Source organism: Peromyscus maniculatus, chromosome 2 (genome assembly GCF_049852395.1).
Source record: "Peromyscus maniculatus bairdii isolate BWxNUB_F1_BW_parent chromosome 2, HU_Pman_BW_mat_3.1, whole genome shotgun sequence".
NCBI lineage: Eukaryota > Metazoa > Chordata > Mammalia > Rodentia > Cricetidae > Peromyscus > Peromyscus maniculatus.
In genome coordinates, this window is record NC_134853.1 from 142,920,101 (window position 1) to 142,927,848 (window position 7,748).

Here is a 7,748-nt window from a genome sequence, read left to right on the forward strand (position 1 = left end):
GCAGCCTATCAGAAGCCTACTTTAACGGAAATACAGCCCCGCTCAAGCAACCCGGACAGGAGGCTTCTGGGAGATGTAGTTTTCTAGACAGGGTCTCGTGATTTCCTCCCCAGTTCTCTTTTCCGCCCGAGAGTGTCCACAGGTCCAGAGACCTAGACTTCACTCGTGCCCGCAAGTTGGCATCTGGGAACACGTGGCTGGCACTGCCCTCTGGCTGAGCTCAGTTTGCCTGTGCGCATGCGCAGTCACCTGCGACTTGGCTGGGGTTAAAATCCTAAATAGAGCAGGGCATGGTGGCTCACGCCTTTAATCCCAGCACTCTGGAGGCAAAAGTTGGCGAGTTTTTGTGAGTTCAAGGCTCGCCTGGTCTTACATAGTGATTGCTAGGCCAGCTAAGACTGCATGGTGAAATGAAACCCCGTCTCAAAAAAAAAAAAACGGGTGATGGTAGCACAGGCCTTTAATCCCAGCACTCAGGAGGCAGAGGCAGGTGGATCTCTGTGAGTTCCAGGCCAGCCTAAAGAACTAGGTCTAAAGAACTAGTTCCAGGACAGCCAATGCTGCACAAAGAAAACCTGTCTCAAAAAAAAAAAAAAAAAAGAAAAAGATAAAGAAAAAAGAAGAAAGAAAAAGAAAAGACGCAAACAAAAACTAGAAATAGTATGAGTTTTACAATAAAAGAACACTTTAAAACTTCCTTTGGCTCTACCACTGACTACTAGCTGTATGACTTTGAGCAGGTTTCTTGACTTTAACAAGCATCATTTTTCTCACCCATAAAGCGAAGATAATAATAGCACGCTGGTCTTGCTCATAGTTGTGTCAAGGGCACTGAGTTGCAGAATTGTATCTATAAGCATCGCAGAGAAGAATCGTCTAATAGCAATAAAGTTCTGAGTCCTTCACAACCATCAAAGAAATGGCTAGCTGGCTGACTTAGTGTAAGGTAGTATAATGCGATGGATAGAGCCGTGAACTGTGGTGGGAGTGTTCTGATCCCACCCCTGCTCTTAACCAAGGAAAGGTAGTTGTGCTGAGGTTTGGTATCTGCATCTAGTTGTAAAATAATAAAATAATATTATACCCACAGGATTGTGAGACTTAAGTGACATAATATATTTAAAATGCTTAGTGCTTTGTTTACTTGTTAGCAGGTTCACAATAAGATTGTTTTGTCTCTGTTTTCTGGTTTTACTAGGTTTGGCTTAGTCTGATTTGGTTTGGTGTTTTTGAGGCAGGGTCTGGCTGCCCTGAAACCCACTTAGACCAAGCCGGTCTCGGACTCACAGTGATTCTCTTGCATCTGCAGTGCTTGGGTTACATGTATGCACCAACATGCCGAGCTATCAGTGTTATTTTTAAATCACTAAAGCTACCTCTAAGTAGCCCATTAGAGAGAGTCAGACCCAGCACAGCAAGAAGCGGCATTTGGGGTTGTTTGCTCTGCCTCTCTCCTTCTCTCCCCCTCTCTCTCATTCTTATTTTCTTTATCTGTTGGCATTTGGATTCTTTTCCACTATGTGAGGCTAATCTTCAACGAATCTTTTTTTGTTTTGTTTTGTTTTGTTTTGTTTGTTTTTTGAGACAAGATCTCACTATGTAGCTCTGGCTGTCACAGAACTCACTAGGTAGACCAGGATGGCCTCAAACTCCCAGAGATCCTCCTGCCGAGTGCTGGGATTAAAAGCATTGCACCCTTATGCAGGCTTTTTAACTGCATCCATTTTACATGACACTGACCACCTCTCCAAGCTGAAGAACGCCCTGGAAACCCTCTTCAGAGAGTCCGGGGGCAAGTGAACTATGACAAAGGTCACAGTATGAAAAGTTTTTTCCTGTCTCTACACACTTGATCTTTGCCCAGTTAGGTCGACATGCATTAGGAAAATTCCATTTTGCTTGTCGTCCTGGAAAAACAAGCTACTTCATGATCTGGGACCACCTTTCCAGCCTCATCTCAAGAAGCTGAGCTATCTCAGACAATGACCAGATGGCTGCTGTATCCACTCCTGCCTTGTCCCCTGAAGAAGCACTAGTGACCAGCAGCAACTGGGGAAGCCATTGCTGTACCCTGGAGGTGGGGGACTCTAGAGTTAGTCCCAGATTGGCATTGCACAACGACCACCTTTTAGTTTGGCATTTAGAGCCACATTATCAAAATCTTTGTAAAGGGAGAGCAATAACTGGTTCACATGGGGTTTTTTAAAGACTAGAAAAGAGACTCTATCTACCATACACATGGCTCCTACACACAGCAGTTAATCATGTTCTCTCTCGGCTTGCCTGCCTGTTCTCTGTCAAAGCCTCTCATTTTAGCCTCTATGACACATAGAGGTTGACCAGGATGGCCTCAAACTCCCAGAGATCCTCCTGCCGAGGTGCTGGAATTAAAAGCATCCATTTTACATGACACTGACTTGCGAGCACAAAGCAAGTTTCTCGATTTGAGAGTGTTTGTTAAGCTTGTGGCCTGCTCTGGACACTGCAGTGTCAAGAGTGAGCAATATACCCAAGGAAGAAAGGGTATTTTCTTAGTTGAAGGAAGGAGATCTTGTGGTTAGAGGCACTGGAGTGATTCAGCACCCAGAGGAAGTCATGAACGGCTCGGCAGAAGTGACCAGAGCCTTCTTTTGAAAGGTCTTGCAAGGCAAGAAGACAAGATGGGTCTCTGTGAGCTTGAGATAGGAAAGTGTGTGTAGGCATGCCCTGGGTGGGGAAGGAACAAATATCCCACTTAACCTTAGCCGGTGGCCAAGCACTCTGCTTCCAGCTCTGGCTCAGATGCACCTGTTTCCCAAGAAGGGGGAGAGGACAGATGGGTGACAGGGACAGAGAGTCCATGAGGCTGATCCCTGAACTCCCTGGGGCACGTCTTCCTGGGCCAATGGAAAGAAAGTGAGAGGGAAATATGAGCCACTGGAAATGAGGAGGAGAAAGGACACAGCCCCCTATCCTGGGTAGTGTCTCCCTCCCCTCCCTCCTCCCCTCGCCCCCCCCCCCCCGCCCCCGAGGCTGGCCAGAGCCAAAGATTTCCTAACTTTCCCTGACCTTTAGACTCCAAGTCCTAACAGCAAAACCTTAATACTTGACCTTGAAAAGGGAGGAGAGGAGGGTTCTCCACCTACTGAAGACTTACCGCATGGTCTCATCACTCCTCAACAATGGTATCTTCGAGAAAGAGACTGCCTGTCAGAGGTTCACTGACTGCCCAGGTGACGGTTAGGATCAGTTTGGGCATGAAAAGCGTTGACATTTGACAGTCTGGGTTTCAATCCTGACTTTGCCATTCTTGGTAGTTACTTGATGTATTTGTGTTCCCCTTCACCTTCCTCTACCTCTCCCCTCTTTCTCCACCGGGTCTTACTACGGAGCTGAGGCTGGCTGTATAGACCGGACTGGCCTCGAACTCACAGACAGCTGCCTGTCTCTGCTTCTTGAGTGCTAGGATTAAAGGGGTACGCCACCACAGGCCCAGCCTCCATTACCCCATCTTTGTTTTGTTGTTGCTGCTGCTACAGGTTAACGGATTTTAATGGAACAAATAAGTATATAATAAAATTTCATTTCAAGAATATGGAGTCCTTTATGAATTTGCATGCCATCCCTGCACAAGGACCATGATAATCTCTGTATCATTCCAATTTTAGTATCTGTGCTGCCAAAATGAGCACCATTTTCTCACCTTTGAGAAGAGGATTAGACGGTATATCTAGGACTGGTGAGACAGCTCAGCAGGAGTGGGGGTGGGGTGGGGGGGAGCACTTGCTGTGTGAATCTGGTGGCCTGAGTTCAATCCCCTAAACCTACACTGGCAGGGTCTAACCGACCGTAGGGCCAGCAAGATGACTCAGTCAGGAAAAGTACTTGCCACCAAGCCTGACTATTCCCAGGAACCACAAGATAAGAAGAAAGAACTCCTTCCCACAAGTTGTCCCTCACTTCCTACATGCATGTTCATGTCCATGTACACACACACACACACCAAATTTTTTTAAAGATTTATTTATTTATTATGTATACAGAAGAGGGAGCCAGATCTCATTACAGATGGTTGTGAGCCACCATGTGAATGCTGGGAATTGAACTCAGGACCTCTGGAAGAACAGTTGGTGCTCTTAACCTCTGAGCCATCTCTCCAGCCTCCCCAATTTTTTTTTTGTTTGTTTTTTTGTTTTTCGAGACAGGGTTTCTCTGTGTAGCTTTTGCACCTTTCCTGGAACTCACTCTGTAGACCAGGCTGGCCTCAAACTCACAGAGATCCACCTGCTTCTGCCTCCCAAGTGCTGGGATTAAAGGCATGTGCCACCACCACCCGGCCCCAATTTTTCATAACTTATTTATTTTACTTATTTTTTGTTTTGTTTATTTATTTACTTTGTTTTTTGTTTTCCGAGACAGAGTTTCTATGTGTAACAGCCCTGGCTGCCCTGGAACTCACTCTGTAGACTAGGCTGGCCTCAAACTCAGAGATCCCACTGTCTCTGTCTCAGAGCGCTGGGATTAAAGGCGTGTGCCACCGCTGCTGCCGCCACCACCACACCGCTACTTAATTTTATTTATATGTATATATTTGTGTTTGCATGAGTGAACGTCACCAGTGCTGGTGTCTGAGGAGGCCAGAAGGGGTCGTCAGATTCCCAGGAGTTACAAGCTGCTATGACAGCACATAGATGCTGGGAACTGAGCTCAGGTCCTCTGGAAGAGCAGTGTACTAGCTGATTGACGACCGATGTGGATGAGCCCAGCTCAGTGTGGGCAGTGCCACCCCTGGACTAGTGGTATTAGGTGCTATAAGAAGCCAAGCTGAACTGGGCGGTGGTGGCACTCGCTTTTAATCCCAGCACTTGGGAAGCAGAGCCAGGCAGATCTGTGAGTTCGAGGTCAGCCTGGTCTACAATGCGAGATCCAGGACAGGCACCAAAAACTACCCAGAGAAATTCTGTCTCAAAAAAAAAAAAAAAAAGAGAGAGAGAGAAACAGGCCAATAGGCAGCACATTCCTCCATGGTTTCTGCTTCAGTTTTTACCTCCAGTTTCCTGCCCTGACTTCCATGGGTGATGCTGTAATGTGGAAGTGCAAGCTGAAATTAACCCTTTCCTTCCCAACTCGCTTTTGGTCATGGTGTTGGAAAGCTAACAGCAAGCAAACTTAGCCACTAAGCCATCTAAGAGAACTGACTCCAGAGGGTTATCCTTTGACCTCCACGTAGCACTAGCACACACATGTAAGCCCACATAGGCAAACACATATATATGCACACCACACACATATATGTACTATATGCATATATATGTTTATATGGATAATTACATGCATTCATATATTACATGCATGCATGTTTAGGGAACAGTGCAAAGCGGAGCTCACAGAGTCTTGGCTCTTGATAAAGCCCTTCAGTAGCACTTCAAGCCACAAGGAAAGAACAAAGATTCTAAGATAAAGCACCTTGACTGCGTATTCCTAACTCTCCCTGTTCTGCCTGCACACCAGAAGAGGGCACCAGATCTCATTACAGATAGTTGTGAGCCACCATGTGGTTGCTGGGAATTGAACTCGGGATCTCTAGGAGGAGCAGCCAGTGCTCTTAACCTCTGAGCCATCTCAGAGCCAGCCCAACGCTCCCCTTTCTGAAGGCTCCTGTCCTAGTTAGGGTTTCCATTGCCAGCACCTTGGGGAGGAAGGGGTTTATTTGACTTACACTTCTATCATAGTCCATCACTGAAGGAAGTCAGGACAGAAATTCAAACAAGGCAGGAACCTGGAGGCAGGATCTGATGCAGAGGCCACAGAAGGGTGCTGCTTACTGGTTTGCTCAACCTGCTTTTTTTTTTTTTCTTTTTCTTTTTTTTTTTTTTTTTTTTTTTACTTATTTAGAGCTTTATTGGGGGAGGAGGAGCCGACGGGAGGAAGGAGTGGAGAGGAGAGGGGACCCAACCTGCTTTCTTATAGAACCCAGGACTACCAGCCCAGGGATAGCACCACCCACAATGGGCTAGGTCCTCCCCCATAAAATGTCCAAGCTAGCATGGTGGTGCAGGCCTTTAATCCCAGAGGCAGAGGCAGGTGGATCTCTGTGAGCTTGAGGTCAGCCTGGTCTATAAAGCGAGTTCCAGGACAGCCAGAGCTGTTACACAGAGAAACCCTGTCTTGAAAAAACTAAACCAAGAAGAAGATGAAGGAGAAGGAGAAGAAGAAAAGAAGGAAGAAAGGAAGGAAGGAAAAAAATACCCTACAGCTTTCCTACAGCCTGATCTTACGGAGGCATTTTTCTCATTTGAGGTTACCTCCTTTCAGATGACTCTAGCTTGTGTCAAGTTGAAACTAGCCAGCATAACTCCCATTATTGCCATCACCTCATCCCAGAACAGACCCCCTCTTGCTATTTACTCTAACAAGGAATAGTCTTGCTGTATCCCTCCAGAGGAAGGGCCCACCCTCAGACTGTTCATTCACCTAGTGGACTCCTGATAACAGGTGCTTGGCAGGGACGCGGCAGGGGGATCCAAACTGAAGCGGTGTGTGTATGTCATTCACTCATCAGTTATTTATTGCCTGCCAAGCACTGGAGTAGATACCGAGAATACAGTAGTCAACAAAAATGACCCAACCTCTGCCCTCCATGCGCTTGCAATTTAAGAATCAACAACATAATAAGCAACCATTTAATTTTGAAAGGCAACCTGGCCCGGAGGCTGTCTTAGGACCTAGGAACCAGACACATGCTACAGAAGGGGAGGGTCCTCACCAGCCTTGGAGGGGGTGGTCGGGGTCTTAATCTCTGCAGTGCAAACTTGGCTGGATGCAGCCTTGGATCAGGGGAGCCTCTCTGGGCATCCGAATCACCATGGATACAAAGGTTATTTCCAGCTTCAGTTTGTTGTCCCTTGTTTTGCAAACAGCACAACCGAGCCTCCCCCCCCCCAGCACCCCCACCTCTGCCCTCTAGATCTAGGCTATTTATTCCTAGTGACAAGCCTGAGGATCCCAGGGGGGGTGGCCTCAAGGACCTGGATGGGCCTTGTGTCCCTGGCAGGCTCTAGTCCGCCCTTCCCGGCACAGGATAGAAGCTGGAGGGTCAGAAACTGCAGAAGTCCCCTTCCCTCTCCTTCACCACCCCTGCCTGCAGCAACAGAATCACTCACATTCTTCACACCCCTCCCAAGAAACCCAAAGCTCATGGGGCCAAGGATCGGGGTCTCCCTGAGCCTGAAAGGTCAAAACTATTCCTGGGGCACTGGAGAAACCTCAGTGCCAGGGTACAGCTGAGGGTGGGGGGGTTGCTGCCTGGGCTTTCGCCACTCAGTTATAGAATAAAGCCCTTTGAAATTGAGGAGGATAAAGGCTCTTTCTCTTTAGCCCAAGTTTCTAGAAAATACCTTGATCTCCGCTGGTAAGGCTATGCCAGCAGACTCAAACCACCCCCTCCCGCAGGCTGGATTACGGCCTCCTTCACAAGCTAAGGTTTAGAGTAACATCTAGGGATGAGCTAGGAAGAGAAGATGAGGGGGTTTGGTCCCCAGATGGACCCTGGTCCTGCACCCCTGGCCTGGGATCGCTTCCAGCAGTTCCCCTGAGTCCGAAGGGGCATGGGGGCCGGGGGCGGGCCAGGCTGCAGGGGACGAGTAAGGCGGGGCCGAGAAGGTCGGAGCGCCAGGTTCGGCTGGGCCGGGCTCGCGGCAGGCAGGAGGGGGGCGGGGTCTGGCCCCCGCGGGCGGGTTGGGGGCCCGGGGGCGGGGTCCGGGCGGGGC

At 48.4% G+C, this 7,748-nt stretch overlaps 1 non-coding gene across 1 annotated transcript; it reads right to left on the minus strand.

The window, feature by feature from the left end:
* Positions 1-3,567: 3,567 nt before the first annotated feature.
* Positions 3,568-3,671, minus strand: LOC121827700 (U6 spliceosomal RNA). Its single transcript, XR_006070015.1, has one exon. It is a non-coding gene; the product is annotated as a U6 spliceosomal RNA (small nuclear RNA).
* Positions 3,672-7,748: the final 4,077 nt, after the last annotated feature.